Raw genomic sequence first — 27,955 nt, forward strand, 5'->3', positions numbered from 1 at the left:
TCCATTTTGAAAGAAGGCTAATACCACAGACCTTCAGAAACAAATTGTGGAAAAATAATTTGTCATGATGGAATCATTCATAATTCAGTGTGACCACAGTTCTCTAAGTGCATGTGAATGTTTTCTGTTAAAGAAGACATACTTCTGAGGCAGGATGCAAATAAGATAGTTCTCCAAGCTATATTAATATTTAATTGTAGAACATCATGCCAGATGTTTCATAACTGAACTGAATTATCTGTATATTTGAAATACAGCCTCTTCAAAACTCTACTGATTGTCCTTCATGTTTCCTTCTGCTACCAGATCAAGCTTGCAGAAGACATTCACATTTATTTACCACACAGTACATCTGAGAGCTCTTTCATTACACCTAAGGCAGGGCTGTGCCAGTCAAGGTAAGATTTAGACTTTGGTTGTAAAAAAAATACAAATATAGGAATTATATTCTAACCTTCAAGCAAAATTAGAGGGCTTGTGGAAAATAAAAAGTATGTACTACATAAAATAATATTAAAAGTTATAAAGGTTGTAATTTTCAAAATGTTTCGCACAGTTTATAAAATGCCATTAATTTTATTAAAATTGTAGCCTTTTTCTGATGGTAGGATTTCCTAAATTTTTTATTTCCAAAATACTGACTCATGAGAAGAGGGGAGATGAGTAAAACTCTGTCTCGCTTTTCTCTCTCTCTTTTCTTCCCCACTTTCTTGTTGCTGACGTGAACATTTGCTGTTGCTGTTCTGATTTGTTTCTAACTTAGACAAACCATACAAGGAGTTCCTTGACTTAGGAATTAGCTTTTTTTTTTTTTTGGAAAATAGCCTGGCTGTAGAGAGGAATAATAAAAAAAGAAAAGAATGAAATAGTAAGACAGTATTGGAGCACATTCTTGCTCGTAAATTCTACTGTGCATGGATACCTGCAGAACAGCCTTTTGGTAATGAGGCAGCAATTAATCTGATTTGTATCTTCTAAGAAAGGGTATATGCTTCTCTCATTTGGCCTACAAGTTAGCAGCTAGCAGGCAACAACCAAATCACAGGATACTAGCTTAACTTTGCCTAAGATGGATAATTTGTTAGGCTGCACTTCTCCCATAAAGAGTTATTTCTATTTTACTATTCAGCAGGCTGACACTTGGGTCTGGCAACACCTGGTAGTGTTCTTAATGAGTTTACCAGTGTTTCCACTAAAAATGCTAACCTAGTAACTGCAATGGTACATTTACTGTAGGAAAAGAAAAAAAAATTACAAACCTGAATGCAATCAAATCAGTGAAATAAATGTTACTTTTCGTGCTAATACAGTAAGACTGTAATTAGCAAAGAGAAAGGATGACAAAAAAGTTTATACAAAAATTGTCACTAACAAATTCACAATAATATTTACTTCATAGGGTTTTCTATCAGTTATAAAAAAGGTAACTTCTCTCATGGACTTTTTAAACAGTTAATAAATTACAGTTGAATTAATGTAAACAAGACAGTTGGTTATCTTGTCTTAAAATATTACTTGAATTACAGATTCTTGTTCTGTAAACATGTGAAAATAATTCATTTGACTACAAGCTTGAGTGATTGAAAACAAATGGAAAACAAGATTTTCACATTAGCCGTACACTTGGAATGAATTTGGCATCTCTGGGATCTGCGCACTTGCCAAATATACTGCCATCCTAAAACTACAACAAGGCTTTATTTGAAGGATACCAGAATTACTGACAAGCCTCATTCAGAGTACTTTAGCAAAAAAGTAACTGACAGCTTATAGATGCTGGTCTCACTGTCTTCAGTTATGAGACTTTTATGTTTCTGCAAATGTGTCAGCACTGGTATTACTTCAACCTACTGAAGAACCTGAGATCACCAGCCATTTAGGACATCTTTTCCCAAAATAATTTATAAAACAAGAAAATGTCTTATAACGGTTTATTCATATTTGAGTCAAATACTTAGATATTATTATTTTAAAAACATACTGCATGTAAAATACACTTTTTAATGTGCTTTATAAACTTCAATATAATAAATAAATATTAATATTTATTACAAAATAAAATAATTGGTAGAGACAATAATAGTGTTTGCTCTCAAGGGTTATCTACTTTGTTCTAAATGGCTTGTAAATTGTATCAACAAACTTTCCCCTACTCCCCAGACATATCTAAAAATTTTAGCCATGATGGTAACTTTTTCTTTAAAGCACAGGGAACAGCAATAACCTGGTGCCATTATTGATTCACTGTTGATTGATTGAATCAATAATTCTTAGCCATTACCTATTACAATATTATAGAAATAGATAATATATTAGCATTTATAATCTGTATCTCAAAAACATTTATTATATATTTATGAATTATTTTGGAAAAGTACTAACCTATGCCATAAATATGATACTCGTTTTTTTGTAAATTATTGAAAACCAGTATTTTCATTTAAATGGAACATAAGAAAACAATTCATTTTTCCAGTTCAGTTTCGACAGCCATAAACGTCCTTTCAAAAGTAACAGCCTGTCTGGAGGCTTTTATGTCATCAGGAAACCACCACATTCTACATTTAGGAACTAAACGTAATATAACTAGCCTTGTGTCAGCAACAAAAAACATTTTTGAAATCTCATGCAAAACAAACTGAAGGGCAAGATACAAAATAACCTATCTTTAAAATATCTTTTAACATTTTGAGTTCTGTGGTGAAAGCTTTGATGCTTTAGAACTGTTAAAGCTTACTATGAATATTGCCTATAATCCAAAGTTTACAAATAAAAATTAGAATTAGATTTTTATGTATTAGAATTTAAAGATATCAAGAGCCTTGTTTGACACTTAAACTTCAAATGAAATCAGAATTCATAATCAAGGACATTTTCAAAGTCACTTTAAAACTATAATTTCAAAGCATCACTTTATAGAATGAAATATTCATTTGAAGAAACTAAATATAGGAAATCTCTTTATTCTTCCTCATTCTAAGAATATCTTTGGTAGCTCACAAATGCTCCATTCACTCGTAATTATCTTTTCACACAGTGTTCCCAGATGTAGGACTCCCAGAATGCAGTCCCGCACATCTGCACAGCTATTGTGAGAAACTCTGAAGAGTATCAGAGAATATGGAATGTATTCCATATATTTTTTACTGAAGTGTCTTATATAAATGTATACACTGTGATTTAGCACTTAAGTAAATTACCTAAAAGACAGTAACAAGTTTTTCATCAATGAAATAAAAGGAAACTACTGTGATTGACGGTATTAGGAATTTACTGTCGTAAGAAGTATTTTTCTAGTGTCACACTCCTCAGTCTGTCATCCCTGAGGAGAGAAATACTCTGTTAAATCAGGACAGCTAGTAATGACTTTAGTTATATGGCACAGTTTATACTAAAGGTCTACTTAGTTTATGAAGGCACAGAATAATGTAAACAGCAAAATATGCCAAAACAAACAAAAACTCAAACATCAAAAGCTTTTGCTAAAACCACCCACAAGTTAATAGCAAAAATAAATAGGCAGTTATTGTTTCACTGTACCTAAACACTATGATTACAGTCTTTCTTTAATCTCCTTTAGTATGTAAACTCCATATAGCACACTATCTTTCTTTTTTCATTTTACTCAGAATCTGTGTTTGAAATGGCTTCACTATAGTAAATAAATGGGGGAAACAGTAGACCATGCGGTCAGATTTTTCTGAGATTGTCCAGAATAATCTATGGGCTACTTCCACAGGTAGCATGCCACTTCATCTGAATAAAATTTATTGGAAATCAAAGCTCCTATGAAGTGTCATAGATATGTAAGCTTATTCAGTAAATGCAAATAAATAATAAAAGCCTTTACAAATTTAAAAAAATACATGACACAGGCAAGATGTTGCTATTCAAAAGTGTTAATTAGTTAAGATTGTCACAAATTAAACCAACTGGACTTTTAAATATCATTAGCTGGGTATGAGTGATTAGCAAAAGAAAGAAGTCTAGCTTAGTGTGCTTCATTTTAGAAGACAGTTGTGGCAGAGGAAAGTATCATCTTAGTATTAAAAGAAAACTGGTTAGAGCCCATTAATTACAGAAAAGTACAGATGAAGTTAAAAAAAAATAAGGAATACTTTAATAGATACAAATGCCTAATGAATATTTGACTACATAACTTGGAAAGTGAAAGCAGTGCTGAAATATTACCCAGAAAATTAAAAAACTAAAAGCTTAGATAAATTAGTTCTGGGAATGAATCAAAACAGACAAACACTGAATAATGAGGAAGATCCCTGACACAGGTTTGCACATAAGATCTAACCTGTGAGGGAGGCCCCTTATGTGACACACTGGCTCTAAATTATGTAGAAGTCATTAGGATATCACCTAATTGCCTTCATTTTTATTTAAATAACTATAGTATACCACCTCATGGCAAAGAAACAAAATAAATGCAGATTACTGTTAATGAAAAGATAACAATGAAAAAATATTTTGGCCTCAGATGTTAAAATAAAGATTAAAAATAGTTAATTAATTAAAACCTCTGTGTAATGCTCTGATTTCCATGTTCAACTGCAAAGTTAGTATGCACATTTCAAATGCACACTTTGGACACTTTACTCCTAAAAGAAAGCCAATTATAGGCCCTGCTTGGTGCAAAGAAACTGAGAAATATTTTTGATCAATTTTGCTCAGATTTATGTACCATAGGTATGAGAAATAGGGTAAATATGTTGAAAGGTAAGCATTTGCATGTGTACAATCAGAAGAAAAATGAAAGTGAAGTTAAAACTCCAATATGGAAGGCATCTACTGCATAGTAAAATACCATCATGCCTGTACAAATGTTATAGTTTTCTCTATTTACAGATTTCTATGAAATTTGCTACAACTGTCTTTAGTAGGAAAGGATTTTCTATACGTATCAGATCCAGAGGGGATGAAGAAAACAAGTAAAGACACCCACTACAAAATGTATATACATTGCTGTAACAACCTCTTGAGAAGAGTAAGGACAGAAATAGGTATTGCAACAGTTATGTCTTGGTTAACAGAAGTTCTATAAATGCTAGGGAACTCTTGAAAGCTAGCAGGTACACACATGAGAAAATACTTGGGAAACAATACAAGAATCTATTGAAACATCGGGTATCAGAAATCAAGCTGCTTCTTTTTATAGGGTGGCATAAACTGAGAAGGACAGAATGGACATAAACTTCTCTCATAATACTGAGGTTTCTAAACTAGATATAATGGTTTGCTTAACTTATGTTCGAGTTAGTCTGTCCACAGTTTAGAGAAGGTTTTGTCTATTTGAGACTTGCAGCAGGAGAGTAGTTGGTCTTCACTTTTACTGGAAGCTCTAACAGTTTCATTGTTGCTACTGTTAGTTTTAATTGAATATCCTCTCCATTCTTCTTCCAAAATACTTTGAAATATTTAGCTGCTTAGAATATTATTTTAAAATATGATATGAACATGTAGCCATAAGAATGGGACAAAAAAAATACGTTTTGTCATCCTAGTATATAATTAATGATGCAATGAACTTCCTTTTATAAGTGCTGCAATTAACACTCAGAAAACTGAAGATGTCCACATAGTCCAATTTTAAAGGGGAAAAGGGAAAAGTGTGGGGAAATCTCAACAGCTACACGAACAAAAGCAAATATAACACAATAAGAGGTGTTTAGTAGAGCTCAACTTATGGCTCCCTTATTCCCCTCCTCTCCTCAATTACTAGTGAATTTATAGATGGCAGTCAGCAATTTATAGCATCTGTATATTTTGTATCAATTACTGAGGATCTGTTATAGATAATTGGAGACATTTGCACATATCCTGAAAAGCCTGTGTCACAAGAAAATTGAGTGCAGTGCAGTGCCAGAAGGAAATACTCTAACACTGTGTGGATATAAAATATAACCCCCTACACACTGATACAGTCACCACCTGAAAATACGAATGTTTGTATCTTGTTACTTGTGCTAACCTTAATTTCAGTCAAACTCTTTCGTTTGATATTAAAGACCTGGGAAAAGTGACTGATCTTATACTGCCATCTCAATACTGCTCATATCCTCAGCAGTCACTGTTGTTTTCAAAATGCTTTTCTGTGTTGATAGTTTTAAGGTGAAACAGTACCTGCATCTTGAATGATTGTGTATTTAACATTTTTTTCCAAGGGCTTTCTTTGAGAAATAAAAACAGGAACACTTGGAGAATTCACACTCTTTATGCACAGAGTAAATAATTTAAATTGTAGATGTTCTCTATGGAAAACAGAATATATTTAGACCTGAGGCATTAGAAAAGAAAGCTAATTTAGATTTATATCCTCAGTAGAAGATACTTCGAAATTTTCAAGGTCTACTATTATGTTATTGTTTTCTGCCAATGACTACATAGATTATTCAGTCTGCCCAGGATGAAATACTGGATATAAGCTCATTTCCCCAGGAAGATGCTAAATGTGTCTAACTCTTTCTCTGCTTCTCATTCACTCTGAAAGTTACTTTGTCTCCTACCTTTGATATAGTTCACCTTTTATCATTTACTAAATTCCTTCTATATTACTCAACAGAATTCCTCTGTTAGGGAGGGGAATGAGCATTTCCTCATCTTAACAAGCTCATCCATACGGCCATATCAAAATTTCACACTTGAGTCAGAGCTATAAATGTTCATAAGGACTACCTGCTGGAACATTCCCAGTTGCTTATGCATGCATATTGCCCCTTTCACAGAAAAAAAGCCTTGTGCATGCCTGGATTGTGTATACCATATATATGTCCCATGGGCTCACCAGACAGGCTCACCAGAGCTCACCAGGGCTCACCAGACAGAGCTTAGAAGGTGTCCACAACAAACTGGAACCAAGTGTACCTGCTTTTGGGGTAACCCTGGACAGAGTACATGTGTGTATTTCTCTGAGTTAGTAATAAGTGGGAGGGGATTGTACTACACTATCTTCCATGGGTGGAAAGGTAGCTCTGGAAATGAGTAATGTGTAATTCCTCTCTTTGTATAATGTCATGTCAGAAGGGAAATTACAGATTTTGCAAACACACTGAAGCACAGTATATTAACAACAGCATTCTACATACACTAACCTTGACTTTTTATGGCTGCCACCACTGTCATTGATTTGAGCCTTAGGAGTGCAGCATATGAAATTACATGGTGCAATATTAGTTAGTGATATATTAAGCTTCTTTCTTGACTATGCTCTTTCTAGGGGCAAATAGGTGCAGATTTTTATGGATAGGGTTAAACAACTGTAATAGTTGAAGAAAAAGTTTCTCTCTCCAAGTTTAATAAGAACTGGTAACTATGGTTATTTGATCCCTTGACCAACTATAGCTTTTATTCTGTCCTTTAACCTGTGAATTTTTAAAACATACATCTTTATCTATAGTGAAAGTAATAAAGATTTAAACTTACAACTTCCTGTATACAGTCTTATGAATGCATTTTCGTGGAGCTTTTATGATATCAGTATTCATGGATTTAGAAAATACTTTAGCAAAAGGAACTAGTCAGTCCAATGCAAGTTATTAACTGTTAAGTTTTAAAAGTGGATGGATTTCCTCATGTGATAAATATCCCACCACACCTTTTCTCTGCCTTCCTAATTCAAGACACTGTCAAGTGCTTTGAAGTGCTTTAACACTGTTCTAGGAGCAATAAATAGCTAGACAGAGGAAAAGGATAACAGCAGGGAGGTATCAGCTGCAACATCACTTTTGAACTCACAAGCTATTATTTTTGTTGTTTACTGCTGTATTACCATTTTGATCTAATTTAGCCTGAATTTAACACCTGCCTTTTTCTTTACTGCTTCTGAGAACTGAAAGAAAATTGAGCCCTTTTCAAGCTCTGTCACCATCACTTAAGTAAACGAATCATTAAGTTTTATATCAGTCATGTGTGTGTATACATACATATATGTGTGTGTATATATATTTCAAGTAATATAGAATTCCATTGATAGCTTCATTTCACATAGTCAGGATGTGAGATTAGTTTTAAGATTCAGGTAATTTTAAAGGCCAGTGGTGAAAATATTGAATAATGGCATCAAATTCTAATCTACAGTACCTGAAGTCAAATCTATTGGTGTCTGCCTCAATAATTTATATGTTTATTAAAGCATCCATTAATCCCAAGAGAGGAAACAAACCCCAAAATCACTTGGGAAAATACCACAAATGAAATACAAAGGATTAAAAATAGATTTTAAATAAAAGGTTTGAGTAAAAAGGCAGTAAAGTAGCAAAACCTGCCCCTGCATTTTAGTGCTACTTTGGGGAGGAAGCAAAAGCAACTGTTCAGAGAAAAATATGAGTTCTGATTAATCTGATAATTCCCAAAGTATGGAGCTTTCTTCACATTACAGCACCTTGCTAAAGAGAGAAGATAAAGCCTCAGAAATAAAATGAATGATAAGAACATTCTGATGTAGGATGTTAATCACCTGTAATAGTTCAATTTACTTACAGTTAAACTTTATATTGTTTTAACATATCTGGGACTATGATGAATTTCAGTGTAAGTAGCCTGTGGTCAAGGACAGCTTAATCATTTACAGACTCTTGTTAAACTACAGCTTTTCCAGTTTCATCCTGACCTGCAGATTGAGTGCTCTGCCTTTATCACTCTGAGATTGGATTACTCACTGAACCCTGCACAGGGCTTCCTACAAAGCTGTTCTTCTACCAAAGTGCAGAGGCAGGATTTATTGTGTTTACACAAAGAAAAAAAAAAAAAACAAAACACTACAATCCCTGAACTGATAAGGAGGAGCTAAATACTAAATTTAATTAGCTCCTCATTCAGGACTTACAGCAGACCTGGAAGTATCAATCTCTCAGTATCTTTTATTGTTGTCTTATATCTTAAAGTTGATTAAAACAGGAATTTAGATCTAACTTCAGAAATAAATACAGCAAACAATCTCCAGATTTACTGTTTGGAATAATCATTTGATATTGTAATCATCAATTTGTAATCTTTTGTCATTCAATAGATACTGTAGTTTTAAAAGGGAAGGAGGGTTTACATGGTTTTACATTTATATGACAGTTTCTCAGTTTAAAAAAGAAACACTCCTCAAACTGAAATCAGTGGATTCCTATCAAGAATTTCAAGAGGCTCATAGTGAACACATACTTACATTTGGCTTGACCATCAGACCTACCTTTTATCTAGTAACTGTGGTAAATCTGTCAAATAAAAATTAATGTAAACAAAAACCATTAAAAATAAAGATCTGAAATTGGATGCAAGCAAATCCTGCAGAAGTGAATATTCAAATCCATCATTGCCACTCTGTAACACTGCTACTCTGTAGCATTGCTGCTCGGCAGTGATTGTTAAAATCCAGCCAGTAATCCATGTTGTGGCTACTTGGTCCTGCAGACCACCATAGGGCTGACCAGGGCTGCAGGTATACGTATCTTCAGTCATGCAATAGAAAAACTGGAACTGAGACTCTGAGTGGTGCACCTCTCCTTTTCTAATTGTGGAGTGATTACTGAACACTAGCCATTAGCATATCAAAATTAATTAAAAAAATAAGAACAATAAAAGTAATGAGTAGAACAATGGAGCAGCTTTTACCTCCAAAGGCTTGAACACTCTAAACAGCTGGCTGAAATTCAAATTATGCCTCAATTTACAATTGCATTCCATGTGTGCCTGTGAGGAAAGACATGCTTTAGAAAGTTGATTTTTATAACATGTGATTCTGATACATTCTGAAGTTTAAAGTAATCTGATTAGCTCAGACACAGAGTAAAACATTAAAACCAAAGTATAAAGTTTTGAGAACTACTGTATCCTACATAAACAAGAAAGAGGAAAAAAGTGGTTTTGATAAGGATGTACAGAAAAGAAAATGTGAAACTATTCATAAGTTTCATAGTTGCCCTGATAAACAACCTTGCAGCTTTGGATTTAAAATGTAAATATTCAAACTGTAAATAGTTTGCAAATATGGAGGGGAAAAAACAAATCCTAAGCAAAACAGCATGACTAGTTCATATTAATTTCTCATCAGAACAAAGGATAAGGTAAAAATAAAAGGTGATCATACTATCAGCCTTAAAGCTAATAACATATTTATTGGTTTTTCATTGCATGCTAGTGCCTGAGTTGTTATGGTATCAGAAACAACATTAGAGCCTTTAACTGAAAGAAACAGATATTAGAAGGCATACAATTAGGACTATGACCTTATTTCTTCTGAAAACGTGCAATAATTACATAACAGAATTGGAAACAAGATTTGTAATGGTATCATGAAAAAGAGTATCCATTTTGGTTTAAAAGTCTGTCCAGCCATAGGCTTATTCCAAAGAACATAGCCATTAAAGACGAAGGGAATTAATCTGAGTGAAGAAAAGCCTTAGATCACTTACCATGGAACATGTAAAAAATATACAACCATTGTCATTCTCACATCCTTTAGAAAAGCTATTTTTTTCATGTCTTTAATTAGGAACAAAATCTGTTGGACTTTGCATGACAGTGCAACTGGGTTTGCTACTCAGGAAAAGTTGGCAGTCTTACAAACAGGAAAATATGTAGGCTGTTTGCAAAGGATTTTTTTGAAGACATGCTCTCAGGATTCCCACCAGCAGCCTTAGCAAGATATGCATGGTTAATGCATAGTGAATATTAATGTTGGAAAGTATGGCTTTTACAGATTTCCATTTGTCATGTGCAAGGTAACCTTAAATTATAGCACTGAATATTAAGGTCAGTTCCTGCATGAGAAGTGTAGGGGCAGACAATTGGGGCAGTGACCCATTTGTCAGTGGTCTAAGCCCATGAGTCAAAGCCTAGAATGTCAAATTTACGAGGTTACTCTGGCCTTCGTTCACAAATAAAAACATTTCATATCTTTATTTACGGAAGGCATAAACTATTTATTTCCATTTCCCCAGAGCGCCTGACAGCCTTTCTAGTCTTTTGAGAGAAAAGGGAATTATTTTTCTGTTACAAATGTATCCTGAAAAAGAAATTAAGTGTAAGTTTTCTATCACTTAGACTGTGATTAATTTGCTTACAGCAGATTTTGTGTTGCATTTAATTTGCTTAGGGCTAGTTTCTGGCACTGTCAATTACACTGCATCATACAGAAATACTCAGTTATAGAAATCACAAGATTTGTTAGAGCCCCCGCAAGTGACAACATCAGCATGCATAAAACAATCTTATATTCCTTCTGGTTCCCTCATGAGAGACAATTTCATATGTAAAGAAGCAGAACAACTTAAAGCTAAGACATGTTTCCTTCCTCACTGATTGCAGGCTTTGCTTTCTGCTCTCACCATCTTACTAAGAGCTGCAAAACGTCATTCTGAAAATAGAGTAAATGCAGATGCTGGAAAGATAGGAACAATGTGTGAACAGTGACTTCTTGTCCATTTAAGTATCAGTGGCTCCAAATCTTGGATCCTGATGACCATTTACCTTATTCAGACATGACACAAACTGCAAAAGTTCAGAAACTTTGAAATGTATTTCAAGGAGCTGTTTACATCATCCAAGTGTCTCCCGGTTGCATCTCCAATGCACCCAGAATACACAGGAAGGTTAATAAAGACTGTATGGAGATAACAATACCATCTTTGTAGTGCCCAGATACTCCCTCAGTAGGAAAAATACACAGCTGTTTCTTTCCATTCTTCAGCCTCTAGCTGTACAATAATTGTCCTAAATAGCCTTTGAAAATAGACTACTAAAAAAAAAATAAATGGGTATTTCTTTTAAAGAATGTATGCATTTGAAATACTACATTTCTCATATATTGTACACTATTTGCTGAAAATATCTTGGACCTCTGTTAAAAATAGTTTATTCTGACAGGAACTTTCAATGACAAAAATATCTGTCTACTCTGTAAACACATACAGAAGCCTGGAAAATGAGGCACTGTTCTTGGTAGCTCTGTATACTCCATAATTACTACTAGTATATAACCAGTGATCCATATTTGCATGGCCGAAAAAAATAGGACAAGTATATAAGTTACATTACTAACTCATTAAAAGATTATAATATCCTATTAAAATTAAAGTCTGTTAGGGTTCATCAGGACATTTGGACACTCACCCTCAACTACAGATAGCAATCTATGTGTATCGTGCCCCACTACAAGCCTCACTCTTAGTGAAGGTTTCTAGTGACAGAGCTCCATATCCTGACATGTGAGTTAGCTCAGCAGCTCTTGATGGAGTCAGGGGAAATGGGACACACGCTTTACTACCAGAGTTATGATTATTTTTGGGATCTTGGCTTATGCGCAAAGTTGTCTTCAGAATAAACTTTCTAAAGACTAAAATAACATTCACCTACAGCTAAAGGAGTACATTCAACTGTGCCAAGAGTTGTGCCTGGTTAACTAAAGAAGAAGTATAGCAAGATGATTGTTACCATGCTGGAATGTGATTGCCTTCATTTAAGAAGCATCACCTTTCTCTACGAATGTTAAACATAAACCTTACACGTCCAAAGAAAGAAAAATGTGTTCAAAATCATCAAAATTCAAATCCTTTAATTCTGATGATCCCTTTTAATAATTATTACCAAATCATAGAGTTCCCTTTCTCCCCGTATCTGACAGATTTACAGGGAATAGGTAATTTTTATGTACTGGGGTAGATAAAGCTCATTGATACATGAAATGTTTATACCAGGTTGTGAAATCACATAGCACAACAAAATGAAATCATATAGACTCTGTTAGAAGATAGATTTCTCACAAGTTTTGAAAATAAGCAGTGTTTTTCTATTTAGCTTACTTTTAATTCAAACAAGGCCTAGTAACTTTAAGCACTTTTAGGACCACAGGATCTTGGCTACCAGAAGCAGCAGAGAAGAGTTCTCAACTAAAGAAAACAATATACGACAAGAATGTCCATGTTTAACCATTTTCTAAATGACAGACAAAATTGTTACGCTTCACAGCTGTGTGAACTTGCCTATTTCAGAGTTAGTACCCTTTGATTCCAGGGTCATTGGCCTTTTCTGGTGATTTTTGTAATAAGAAGAGATTGATCCTACAGCTCTCTTTCAGTACATTTAATTCTGCAGCATTCACTGCTTTCATACTACTGTCATTTATCTGGGTGGCAAAACACATCTTATTCCAAAAATATCATCTCTATTTTTATTATCAGAAAAAGAATATCTGGTCATGAAATGGAACCAATTGTATGTCATATAATGGAAGAAAATGGTGACGTTGAGAAGCTATAACTTGAAAAAGTAAGAGTACCGTTTTATGTCAATTAAAGAAAAATCAATGAAACTGAATCTGTGCTGTGCAAGCTATGGCACATAAAAGTACGACTAATCAATTTAAGGAGAATTTTCTATATATTGTTACAATTTACAATCATGTTCTCGCATCTGTGTCCTATAAGAATTTCTGCTTCCTCACAATGTAAGCTCCTATCAGTTTCTACTTCAAGATTCAAAGAGCAGTATTGATAAAAAATTTAAAAAAACCCCACCAAATAAAATGTTTGTATTTTTCAGCTAATTTTTTACCTTAAGCTTGAATAGTCATTAAAAAAAAATGAAAAAAATATAGCCATAAGCAATGAAAAAGCAAACCATGTTCTGGATTATACACAACATTAATTTGACTATATATGTGTCAAATGTTTACATAAACCTTGTCTCAGCATAATGCCTACATTTCTACGTTAGGTCTAGTTCATCCTTCTATTCATGTACCTCATTTTCCTGTTCCAAGTGTTTTCAATGGAATAAGGCTCATATATGAATAAATCTGAAAAACGCAATGTACATTGAAGCTAATTGGTATGTTTCCTCTAGCTTTAAAAGTGTCACTATTGAATCTTATTTTTCTTAAGTAACTGGAACCAATTAAAAGAATATCCCCATGTTGTGTCTATTATCAATAAGATAAAAGATATAAATTATGTTATAAGCATATAGGAACAATATTTTTTCTTTTGCTATGTGGTTTACCTTGATAATATTTTACATTCTTCCATAAACAATCTTTCCTGTAAAAAATAATTTCATCATTAAAAAAAGATGACCATTTAAAAAAAATAAGAAAAAGATGGTGGAAAGCTGTATTAATGAGTTAAAAAAAGAAAATATTAAGAATTTCAGACCTTTCTTCAGCAGAACTATCTTCTAGTATTTCTAGATTCTGTAAAACAGCCGTCTTTTACCTCTCCACTGGAAATGCTTCGGTTTTCATTATGAAGAATTTGTTAATAATATGCCCCCTGAGGATACATACAACCTCTCCATTCAAAGCCCTAATCATCATTGTTTTAGCTAAAATTCATTTTGTGTTTCCACCATGAACTTCATTGCAGACGGTCACTTATTTAATTCAATAAAGCGAGCCAAACTCTTATAGTCTCTACACTTTGTTTGCAAAAGACTTTGCATAATAAATTAAAAATGTTTTTGCTCTCCATTCAACTGAGAAAATGTTCAACTTAAATAATGCAATTAAAGGTGAGAAGAGAGTAATTTTCTACAAACTCTCTCTGCTGGTTTTATCAGTAGGAGTTCTAAACCTTTAAATACTTTCACAGTAGCAATCTGTTCATTTATCACTCACAGGTTTTATTTTAGCAGTCATTACAACCTCCACCAAGACACTTCTTCTAAATGTCACAGGTCTATAGGAGGCTTGACATACTCCTAAGATACAAATTCTTAATTCTAAAAACTTCAACAAATAGTAGTTACAGTATTTGAAGCCAGGGTGTTTTCACAACATATTGTTTAGAGTTTAGCCAGTGGTATCCAGGCTAAGCATTATTTTTTTTCCTTCTGATCAAATTCATCAAATTCACAGCTTTCACAGAAAACAAAGAAAACTCAAATCAGGATGTAAATTATATCTTCCTTTGATAGCCAGTTTAACATACGATGCTGTAAGCTGTTCAAGATGTACACAGTCCTTGACTATTGATACACAGAAGTCTGTTGGAGAAAGTAGCTTGTCTATGTCAGTATACTATTATTGGAAGCTGAAAATTTCATTTCCATTGAAAGCATAAATATAGACAATTTACAGAGTAACTATCAAAAGTCCTCAATGATAAATTAATACAGGTCATTGAGTGTTATACCCCAAAACCTTCAGATATAATTAAATAATTTCTTTATCTTAGTGTCATTTATGAACTGATTATAGAAGACTACTAGTTTTGGTCCTAAAATACATTCTAAAAAAATAATAAAATTAGGACAGTTACAAGTCTGCAGTGGAAAACCTAGTGAATTTCAACAAACAACTCTCTCTGCCTTGATTCCAGGGTATTAGCCCTCTTATTTCTGCTAATTCCTGACCAGCAAGTAGTAAAATAAAACATGACAAAATAAGTATGAATCATTAAAGCCATGGAACAAAAATCTAGACCCTGTAAAAAGACTAAGCAAAAAAAAAAAAAAGGGCAAAAAAAAGACTCACAGAAGTGCAATGGGATCAAAAACACTTCAAGCTAATAGACAAGAGACAATTTTTAAGTTACCTTATTAATTGCATAAAGTAATCCAGATTTTTAGATTAAGTTAGTAATAAACTTGTACTTCTGGTTTATAACATTATAAAATTACCCAGTTTGACAAACAGCAAGTAATGGGAGGCTTTTTTTCAATTAATAATAATAACCAAATGCAGAATCTCTCATATTGTATTTAAAAATCTTAACCCTTTAAAGAAGTGTTATAGATATCTATTGTTTTCGTTCAAAAACATACTTGTTCAGCAACATAAGTTTCAAAAAAACGTACTCACCTAAACATTACTAAAAAAATGACCAGAGAGGGCTACCCTTTGAAAGATACTTCTTAAGCAATATTTGAAATATTCTGTGCAATTTCTTGAGTCTAGTTAGGTAATTCTGATGCTGTACAAAATGGATCAAAAAATGGAAATACACTTTAAGAAAGTATCAAAAAGAGGAAACATGCACACTGGGAAAGTCAAGCATGCAAGTATTCTGTTTCAAGGTAACACATGAGGTTTGAGGGGAGTGTGTAGTGATAAGACAAGGGGTAACGTCTTTAAACTGAAAAAGGGTAGGCTTAGATTAGATGTTAGAAAGAAATGCTTTACTGTGTGGTAGTGAGACATTGCAACAGGTTGCACAGAAATTTGTGGATGCCCTTTGATGTTCAAGGCCAGACTGGATGGGGTTTTGAGCAACCTGGTCTAGTAGGTGTTTCTGCCCATGGATCTTTAAAGGTCCCTTCCAACCCAAATCATTCTACTATTCTAATTAGCGACTGATTATTTTGAAGGAATGCCTTAATCTTTTCTCTTCTTTAGCAAGTGTACAGAAATTTAAATGGGTTGTAAATAAAGAATACATTTATTTCTTCTGAATGAATTTTCAATATCCCTTCAGAGGCCTTACTGCTCAGCTTAGGATAAGCATTTACCCATAGTCAATATTCACATGCAAAACTTCCCTACAGCTGTACTCTGAAAATGCACCCACTTTCGATGCAAGAAACCTTACATGAAATCATTATGATGGCAATATTTTTCTTTTTCTTTCACAAGTACATGCTGAACAACTACAAAGAAAAAAGCCTGACATAAACTATCAAAATGTCCAATTTCAAGCATATCAAAGCCAAAAAGGAAACAAGCTAAGCATGGTTTTAGTTATTTCATGATTGGAGAACAGTTCTAAAAATTTTAATACACTTATTTACAAGATTATTAAGTCCTATGTTTATAACAGAACTCCTAAGGAAATTGCACGAGTCATTTACCACTAATTCCATGTATTTCTTATGAGAAAAGAATTCAGAATACACAGAGAATGCTTACTTACTAGAGATTTTTCAATCAAGGTGCTGGACTTCAAAAAGACTAAATAAACAGAAAAAGTAATTCATTGGGCACTTACATAATACACAATAAAAATAATAACCTACAAAACTTTGAAGAAACATGGTTTTATTTCAGATTAAAACTGAATAAAAGATATTTGTGCACCTATTTATCAATCATTTTTTACGAATCTATCTTATGAAATTACTTTGAAGTAGAGTTAGAGAGCTGCATTCCAGCTGATAATCTCGCTCTACACACATCTGTTTTTCTGGAATTTTTCTTAAGCTGTGATGTTTTCATTGAATTGTAACAATGTTAGTGAGTCTTCAGTTTGGCGTAAGCTATGTTTGCATCTGTTCCTTCATTGCTCTCTGGTGAGAGCAAATTGGATTTAAGTTATTGAAAAACATCCATTGAAGCCAAAAGCACTAAATGTGTCCATCAGGTTTTTTGATTTTTTTTTCTTTTTTCCATCAGCATCTGTAGAAGAACTTTGCTAATTATGGAGAATGACATTCAGTACCTTGCAGAAATGAACTTTAAATTCTTGAAATTTCAGTGTAAGATAAGACAATCCTCACGGGTTTCTTACAGAGGGTTTGAATTTGAATAATGCAAAGAATGGGACTGTTAACAAATTTGATATAACCAAGACCCTATAAACAGTTTGTTAAACATTACTGTCATTTTATACAAAACTTAGTTTACAGACGGTAACACCAGAATTTAGATTTAAGTCTTGGACAGCTAAAACTCTCAGAAAAATGAGACATTTATTATATATATATATATTACTAAAATTTTGGGATTACTTGCTAATTTTATACCCCATCACTTTGTTCTACAAACACCAATTCCATTAAAAACAGATATCCTGTCTCCCTCTGTGCTACCCCACTTCTGCTTCCATTTAACCACTGCAAGTACCATGGATAGCTTTGTTACAGGAGTAAGAGAAAAACTACTTCAAATTAGCTAACTGTCTCTTCCTAACATACGAGATAGGAGCCAAGAAGAAAAGGAACATGAGGAAGAAAACTTCTTTCTTGACCCGATCCAGCTGCCTCTGCCAGTGCAAAACATTGCACAATGCAAGACCCACCTGAGTTTGGTGCTCATGGGAGCCTAGAGCTCATGCCATTCAGGAAAGACTGATCTCCTGAGGTCATCCAACTCCCACAACTCAGCAAGATGCAGAAGCTGAGAAGTTTTCCTTGTCATAGCAACAAGATAATGCCAAGTTTGTAAGTGAAACCTTGCAATTATGAGAGGAAACTGCTGCCTCAGCTGGGGGAGTTTCAGAATTAAATGTCAGATGTGAGTCCCTGTATATGAGTTCCCAGCAAGCTCCTCAGGATCCTAATTTCTGTTTAGCTGTAGGTCTCTGCAGCTCGTTTCCCCCTCCCCCCACCCCCCTTTCTATTTTTTTTTTTTTTTCCAGTTTGAATACTGTATATACAGAAAAAAGAAAAAAAATGCTTTGGCATCTTGTGTATCCCCCTTATAAGAAAGGAAAATACGTTTTTAGGACTAGTTAATATTGCTTTAATCTGCAAACACTGCTTTGGAGTAAAGACAAGCAAAGGGCAGCACATGCTAGCCTGTTCTCAAAGCAGAGGTGAAAGAATGATGAAAAAGTTGTAATCTCCCTTTAGCTCTCCATTTTAGTCTCAGGTAAAACACTCAGTCCAACACAATTTCCAAGATAGTTGTCCTGGAAACCATGCTTTAAAACCGTGCTATTAAACACTTTCAGAGAAGCAAAGCATCCACCTTCTCCACATGCCAAGGCCACTGCAGAAGATCTGTAAGTGCCTTGGAGTCTGTTTTGCACAATCACAGTACTTCTTCCAGTGGAAGTATCAGGCTGAGAATTATTAAGGACAAGATATTCCTTCAAACAAGATATTCCTCTACTTCCTGTGTGCAGACTTGATTGTAAACCAGCTCTTATATGGGTCAGATTTTTAAGAAGATTTAAAGATATCTGTATGTTTAGATATAAGCCCTTAAAGATATGTATAAACATAGATCTGCAAAATTTAATCATCTTGGTACTTACTATATTATGCTTCTATAGTAATTTCTTTATTGCTGTCCCGATAGACCAGTAGAGTGTACGGTTTTATTTGGTTTTTGACCTCTAAGTTCAGCCTGTATTGATTAATCCTATTTTATGCTTTGGTGCCTTCATTTTGATGTGACTTCCTTTCTGAAATAAAAGCTTGCAAATTGATCTATATTGCTTTGATAAAGAGTAGTAATGAGTGGAACTTTCAGGATCTGTGAATATCTGAGTAAACCCATTAATGTTCTTCTGTTAGAAAACACAGTAAATAACATATGTATTATTCTACATATTCCAGGTTTCATACTACACAATTAGAGAGAGCATATATTGGCTATGTATGGAGACAGATACTAAGTTAGCGTTTAGAAATTATCACAAACTCAAAATTTAACAGAATTGAATACATAAGAATTAATAAAAGAATTAACAAAAATAGGAGCCAAAGTATGTTTTGCCTAAAATGTATTTCTTCTGAACATCAATTTCTTTCTGCTTCAGAGTAGCAGATGCAGTGAGGTCAGAAATGTTCTGTCAGCTATTAATTCCACTGTCAAAGGTAAAGGACTCCAAATCTTTTCCTAAAATTAATATCCAAAGCAAAACCAGTATATTCCAATTATATTATTCATAGCTTCTTCTTTTTTTGCTATTTGATTGGGGCAAGCAATTGAAGTGTAGTAAATTTTCATATTTTATCAGAAGACTTGTAATGCCTTGGTTTCTCACAAATAACTCTCCTTCATCTAGCCGCCACCTAAATTTTTGTAAAAAATATAAACAGATAAACATGCTTGCATTTGTGAAGAAAAAGACTGAAAATACAAACTGAATATACTCCAGAGACTCAGAAGCAGGAAGGAAAAGAAACTAAACATTCCTTGTAATAAAAGCTTGGTCATTTCCCATAATGTCATAACTTTTGGGGAAAACATGGATTCTTAATGCTAGACATTGTCAATACAATTGCAACCTGAAATAATGTCCACCTTACAAATAGGAGCTGGGAAAAGTGGCATGTCTTCTCTCTTCAGGTATGTTAATATTTCTTTCAATATTACTCTTCAATCTAAATGAACCATGCGAGTATGTTTGACAGAGTATGTGGAAAGCTAAGTAAGAAACATTGAACTAATGAAGATGACCAAAGAGTTATTTTATAAATACTGGATGTATTTTTTGAGGAGAATAGAAAAATATACGTTAGAAGAAAATCTACTTGTCTAACTATAATTTGTTTTTCTAAATAGTGGAGATTTTGAATGTATGTATACTTTAACATGTCAGTATTACACTACAGCTCATGTACATGCCAGACATTCAAAAGCCTGTAAAAGCTCCATTAGAGTGGAGCTAACTGTCTGTCGTACCTTCCTAGTTCTGATTTCAATTGCTTTTACAGTTGTGAAAGACAGAGCTCTCCTTGTACTTTGCACTTGTGAGGCCACACAAGAATAGTGAGTTCAGTTCTGGGTCCCTCACTACAGGAGAGTATGTCACTACATGACTACATTGAGTCATGTCATGTTCGAACCTGGTGAAGGGCCCAGAGCACAAGTCTTATGAGAAATGGCTGACAGAGCTGGGATTGTTTAGTCTGGAGAAACGAGCCACAGGGGAGACCTTACAGCCTTCTACGATTACCTGAGAGTATATGGTAGTAAGCAGTCTCTTCTCCCAATTAACAAGAGATAGGACAAGAAGAAACATCCTCAAGTTGTGCCAGTGGAGGTTTAGATTGGATTTTAGGAAAAAAATTTTCACTGAAAGGGTTGTCAAGCAGTAGAACAGGCTGCCTAGAGAAATGGTGGACTCACCATCCTTGGAAGTGTTTAAAAGATGTGTAGATGTTGTGCTTAGGGATGTGGTTTAGTGGTGGACTTGGCAGTGCTAGGTTACTGGTTGGATTGATGATCTTAAAGGTCTTTTCCAATCTAAATTATTCTATGATTCTAGAAAGTTCCTTGCCTTTGAATCATTTTTTTTTCATATATTTTCATTAACATGTGTATGTGGCGTCTATATTAGTAGATTTGATTCAGTTTATTTGTTTGGATAAAAGAAAATCATTTAGTACTAGGACTATTATTTAAATTAATCTGAAATTTCAGACTATTATATTAGCTCAGCAAAAATCCATAACTGCACTGATTCACTTGGAAAGTTGGCTTCAAAGTTTATTTTTTGACAAATTCTTGTAAAAGCACTTTTAGGCTATAGAAAGCATTTTTGCCCGAATACTTATATTGTCATGGTATCTAAATCATGCTTTATGTCAAAGAAAGCTTGTCTATGTATCACAAAGCTTCAGTGAAAATGTAGATAAGTCAGGAATAAAACACTGTCTTAATGTTCTATGATATAATTAATCACCTAAAGTTAAAAAAAAAAAGTCTCCATACAAATAAAAAAAGCATGTCCTAACAATTCATGCTGTGGTAGAGTTGAACTCTGCATTTTGAAGATATAAGAATTGGCTTTTTATTTCCCTGCAGTCTGGAGCTAGGCAGCAACATTGCAAACCGTTTAGTGATGCAGCAAGACAAAATAAACTGCTTCTTACTAACCTCATCCAAGTGGTAAAGAGTGTTATTAAGTTTAAAGGAAATATATGTCCATTGATTTTATGTCAGGATATCAGGAACTTCAAGAAAATTGAGAGAACCAAGGCCTTCTCCAAAAGCGAACTGTGAGAAGGTAAGCTAAAATGTGAGTAGTAGGGAATAATGAGGACAGAAACATGAATTATTTTTACTAAGTGGGCACATCTACATTAGTTCCATAGAACACACTGAAGAAAGCAGTCAGCTTTTAAGTCAAAATCATGTGTCCATCTTTATTTCTACCTACCCGACCTTCATGGAAAGTAGTTCTAAACCCTCCTCTCAGAGACTGGAAACTTCTGATTTCCAACTGTAAACAATTTTAACTTGATTTTTTAAAATACTCATCCTCAATAAACAGATTTCTTTTCTCTCTGTTGCTAGTGGAAAAACCTTTTCAGTTCATGCAGTGATTGCACTTCTTTTTTATGGCTGTTTCATTTGTAACATTTGACTCATAAAGATGCATGTTCTTTCTTTTCTTCTTTCATACTCCCAAAATATAAGGCTTATAAAAGTTCTAACAGAAATTCCTTAGTCCCTCAGTGTGCAACATTGTGCTTCACAGTATCATATTCCTGTGCAAAACATTCTGACAACAGTGTAAAGATAGAAATAATAAATGTTCCCTCCATTGCTTGTTGTCCAGATTTTGGAATGAAAGACCAGAGCAGCACAGTTTACTTTCCTTAAAAAAAAAAAATCTGCTTAAAACCCAAGCTCTAACAGAAGGTCTGTTATCCCACAGCTCTCAAACCAGGGTATTCTGCTTACTTCAAAACTTCTCACACAGTGAGAAACAAATCCAGCACTCAAAACATTTACATGCCAATCTTGCAGGAGAATAAAATCCTGCTACAGTCACTATTTACTTAAATCGGGACCTACTAACACACATGCCAGTATTTCCCTTGATGGGAAGGGGGGTAATCTTAGAAGGCTGAGACTTGCTTAGTCTTCTTTAAAGGCAGGATCCAAAGGGAGACTGATGCTATGTTCTCAGAGACTGCAGATAACCTCATCCTGTAAAATCATTCTGTGTGAGAAGTCCCAGGTTTCAAATACATTGGCTTGTATCCCCCGTCTTAAACGGGAATCATGAAAAAAAGCATTTCCACCTCTAATATAGTTTAGATTAGGAACTTGCATGGTAATATACGTTTAAATTGGTAAAACTGTTGCATATTAATATGCTACATTGAATCATCTCCTCTAAAGAGTAAAATTCAGTAAAGGTGAATCCACATGTGGATTGCTAGTAACTAAAAGATCCTAAGTTATGCCAGGAGATTTAGACCCACTGTATAGTTTCACAATTTACATGGTACTATTGTCATTATTTAAACTGCTTTCATGACATTTTACTGCAGCTACAATCCTAAAATATGTGCTTAGATCTGAATGAACTACATAGTTTTGAAAAAGGTATCAAAAATTTTAGTAGAATAGCAAAAAAAGTTTCCTTTGAATAACACTGGTCTAATGATTCACAGGGAATGAGGAAGCACTATCAAAGTGCTGGAGGAGTCCTTTTTGACAGAAAACCGATACAGCTAAGCAAGTTAGAAGGTAACAGTGAAGGGAGGAAAGTAATAGAAGAAAGGAACAGAGAAAATGAACAAAGAGATGAAGCCAACAGGGAAATCACACATACCAAGAAGAATTAAAACAAAACTATACAAAAGAATTAAAAAAGCAAAAGAAACCAAGGGGAAAAGAAAAGTGTTAACAAGTGTTAATCAGGAATAAGAAAGATGAAAAGAGCATTACAGAAAAAAAACGAGAAGCAAAATGAGAAACACAAGATGAAGAAACATGGCCTTGGGCTCACTACTATTAATTTAATTACCAGTGATCTTCCAGTCTGACTTCTCTGCTACAAGGCTGTTCCTGCTCAGAACAGAGTAATGTTCACCTTCACAGAATAATGTTTGCTTTCAATGACTCTCTGGGCTTTTTAACTTTAGGATTTCAGTGCCTGGGGTTTGGGATTGCAGAGTCACTCAGAATAAATAGTATTTTACTACAGCTATAAACTTTAGTTTGGAGGCGGTAGACATGTTAGGAAAATGACCTAAGAAAATCACTTTTTGAGATATAACAACCTTTTTTTTTTTTTTTTTAACAAAGCAAAACAAGTTTCACTTCAGGGTTGCTTTTTGTTGGGTTTTTTGTTTGTTTTGTTTTGGGTTTTTTTGATTATTCAAAACCACCACTTACAGTGGTTATCCTAAGTGTTTCTTCAAAGATCACATTATTTGTGTATGTTGAGTAATAATTACTGGAGACTCTTCAAATAAATTTGCAAAACCTCAGGGTATATGTTGCCTCTAAGATGGAGGAAAATGCAGATTCAATTTGGAGCCTGTTAAATGGGACTGCAACAGTTTAAAAGACAGCTAAATATAGTGTTACACATCAGTGTAGTTCATTTCAGCTGGAGTACCAGTTACTCATATTCTATTACTCATAATTTCAAGCAAGTGGAGGGAAAAATTCATTGACCTTGAACAACCTCAAATAAATTCGGTCTATAAACTTTGATATATCCTTCCTGCTGACTGCAATACCTTTTTCAATGTGCAAGTTCTCTTCTAATAATTAAAAAAAAGACCATTTCATCAAGATTTTGAAACCACTGAGACTGAATCTTGAACTGAAAAAAGTTCAATACAGTGCATGGTGAATAGTATTAATTGCTAATTTTATGCAAAATGACATGCCAACTTAATTAGCAATGAGCTATTTTGGTGGCTATATGCCAAACCTCAGATTGTTTTGGGCAGAAGTATCATAGTATTAAATATTTAACATGCTATGGTATGTTCTGGTTACACAGGTCAATCATTAATTTCCTTTGATCTCTAGAAAGTAGTTTTTGTTGCACTCAGCTATAACTGACTGTGAACAGCTTTTTTATCCAGGCTCCTAATGTAGTTTTCGTCAGTTGCTTTCCTCTGATTGAAACTATTTCTAGTAACATACTTTATCACACAGCACAGGACCATTGCTTTCCTGTCACTTTACACTTACAATAATCTAATACTATATGTTAATATGATTTGCATTTATAGTGTTATTCTGAAAAAAAATCTGGAATTACAGCAATAGCAAGTATTTGAAATGATCAATGGAAACTGTGGGAAAGCACAGTTGTGCAAATTACTTTTTTTCATGTGTCACAACTAATTCCAGTATTTTATACTTTATGCAAAAATACAGTTATTAAACACAGACTGCTTTACTTCATTCAGGATATTGTAGGCATGCATTTTGCATACATTTGTATTATTATACTATTATCACCACATTAATTATTACCATTTTACAGATTTGGATCTAAATCTGGAGAATAGTTTTTCTTTAAAGTAGTCCTCAGTCTCGCGATCACCATGGTAGATGGTGATAGGCTATTTATTTCAGCCTAACTGCTCAACTTTGACTCATAGGTGCATTGTTTTATACAATATTTTTAAGTCTGGAGGTCAATCTTTTCTCTTATGAAAAAAATAATAAATAACATGAATGTCAAGTGGAAGCAATTTTTACTTCTGTTTTTAGAGAGCTTAAAACGTTTTTATAAAGCAATAACATTGTGTTATACACAAGAAAGCAACAGCCTTCATCCTCATTCTCTACCTTTCATATCCCTTTTTTGTCTCTCAGACTATTTTCTATCTAAACTAATATTCAAATCATACAGAAGTTGAAACCTGCTTATTACAGGTAACTGTCCCACTATGAAAATGAATGTATTTTACTAACTTTTATGTCTAATAGGTATGATACTTCTAGACAGTTCATGGGATGGAATGGGGCAAAAATGAAGACATTGTAGTCTTCAAGTTACCTACATACCTTGTCAAGTCTTTAACTCCCTGATGGTGGCAAGTCTTCCATGGACCACCACATGTCCAAAATGCAAAAAACTCCTATGAATATCATATTCCCCACAGCAGTCCACCTTTTCTTTTTTGTTTGTTTCTTTCTTTTTGAGTTCGTGCATTTAACAGAAATATTCATGCAAGCAAATAGATGCTATGACATAATTGTCTTGACTAAGCAAGGCTACCACTGGTAAACTCAGATGTCAAATACATTAGTGAATTTCTTGCATATATTATAGCAAATTAGACTAAAGATATGCATAAATAAATTGTATTGTTAATTGTCACCTAATTAGGAGTGTGTTATATTTTAAATTAATAAATGATCTTTTTTATTGTGATAAACATAAAATTGTCACCTATGTATTAGTAATTTGACATAACAAAATGAACACAGGAAGCTTCATAATGACAGCATGAAAATATACATGCTATTTGGTATTACAGAAATTAATTTATGCAACACTCATAATTAATTTGCACACAGTACAGCTCTGCAATTCAGGCATTAGTTACATGAAGATTCTTGAAAAAGTTTTCCTGTAAACTCTGTTGGTTTTTTTTTTTCAAGAAAATCTTCTAGGATTATTTCTGATTGCATAGAAGAAAATATGTCAACATTGTCTGTTTTCCTGGACTTCTTGTCCATGCTACTAGTTTACTCTGTGTATGTAAGAGTTCAGTCTCCATACTTAGCTGTAACCGTTTTAGACTGGATATTAAGAAAATTTCCTTCACCGAAAGGGTGATCTGGTATTGGAACAAGTCAAGGAAGTGGTGGAGCCACCTTCACTGAAAGTGTCCAAAAACATGCTAGGTGAGGCCCTTAGTGACATGGCTTAGTTGTGGACTTAGCAGTCCTGGCGTAAAGCTTTGACTTGATGATCTCAAAGGTCTTTTCCAACCTAGCTGATTCTATGATTCTATGTGTAAACTGCTCCCAGTATTAGGTCGTTTTTCCCTGTTGTCTTTATTCTGTTTGTCTTCTTTTTTTGTTTGTTTTCCTCAGTTTAGTAAGTCCCTACATATGTACTGTGAACCAGGACCTATCAACTACTTTTCCATCATATTTGGCCCATCTGGGGGAGTTACAGACTTTGCAAGCCTGGAAGTTCTCTGCTGACACAAGTTAAATAATCTTTATGGTCACTCTGCTCCAAGCATTTAACTGGGTGTGTTGACAGTGACAGTTCTTTAATTGCTAATTCACCCTGCTACTTCTAACATTGTTCAATGCCATTCTGGCAAAATTCAGATGATAAGAAAGGTATGCTAACCTCTCCAAAATCTTTTCCCTAGAGTTAAGTGCATTTTCAAATAATTTTAAATATAGGAAAAATAAGCTAAAACATCAGGAAGAGTTAACATGCTCACCTCATTATTTTCTGGATGTTATTGAATGCTTTCCTGGTTTCTAGTCTTCTAGACAGATTCCTCACTGGATATTTGTTTCCCCCAAATTTTGAGGCATATTATATTTGGAACATTTTTCCTTTACTTGTGGAATGGAAGAATACAGTCTTCCTTTTCCTGTGAGAATAAGGACTTTTCTTTAGATTATTTCTCTAGAACAGCTGAACAGATAATAGATTTTAAAATCAGTTTTCTCTTGCAAATGAAACACCAAACAGATGAAATGTTTGAAGACTGCATTTTTTGCTAGTGATGAATGAGTAACTTCCAATGAATAATTTATAGAGCAAATTGAGCCGATTTTTCTACTTTTGCAATATATACAAGTAGAACACGATTTTATCTCATTTATTCATTAGCTAAAACCATTTGCCAAAATCTTGTATGTGATATTCATAACTGAATATTGATTGTGAAGGGATCTTTTCAAGCCTTACACATAGAGGATGATTTTTGTCACACAGCTCACAGGGTAAAGATTCTTCACTGAATGGAAGAATGCCTAAGCATTTCTGGCAAAAAAAAATTCTACGTGGTTTTTAATTTTGTTTTGTACACAATTTTACGGAAATAGCATTGTGGCTCATGTTCTGTGAACAACATGTTCTGGAAAAATCAATGGTTCACTGTATAATGCAGATAAGAGCGAAACACCAGCAAGAGCATCAAATGAAGCTCCAATATCTGAATTATGTTTCCTTTATTTAAAGTTATGTTGATTTTTTAGAACCAACAGAAAGGAAAACAGAATTAGAAGCAGACAAATCACACCCAGTCTCGTGGTCTTCTATGCTGCATTTGATAAATGTTATCTACATTATACAAAATCCCGAAACAGCCTGCAGAACATTTTCTATAGATAATCCCTAATTAAATAATTACATTATGATTTCAAGCTTGCTTATAAAATTACAGATCTTTCTGATGAAGCCAACTATTTATACAAAATAGTTATTTGTCAGGGTGGAGCTTAATAATATATATCATTAAAACAAACCAAAAACTGAGCAATATGAGCATGGAATTTATTCAGAACTGTCAGGCATCAAATCAGAGTTGTCACCATCAAGAACAATACCTTAAGCACAGTTGTGGGATTAAATCATAATTAAAGCACTATGTCTAAGTAATGCTGGCCTAA

This window comes from Melopsittacus undulatus, chromosome 7, assembly GCF_012275295.1.
Source record: "Melopsittacus undulatus isolate bMelUnd1 chromosome 7, bMelUnd1.mat.Z, whole genome shotgun sequence".
In the NCBI taxonomy this organism is placed as follows: Eukaryota; Metazoa; Chordata; class Aves; order Psittaciformes; family Psittaculidae; genus Melopsittacus; species Melopsittacus undulatus.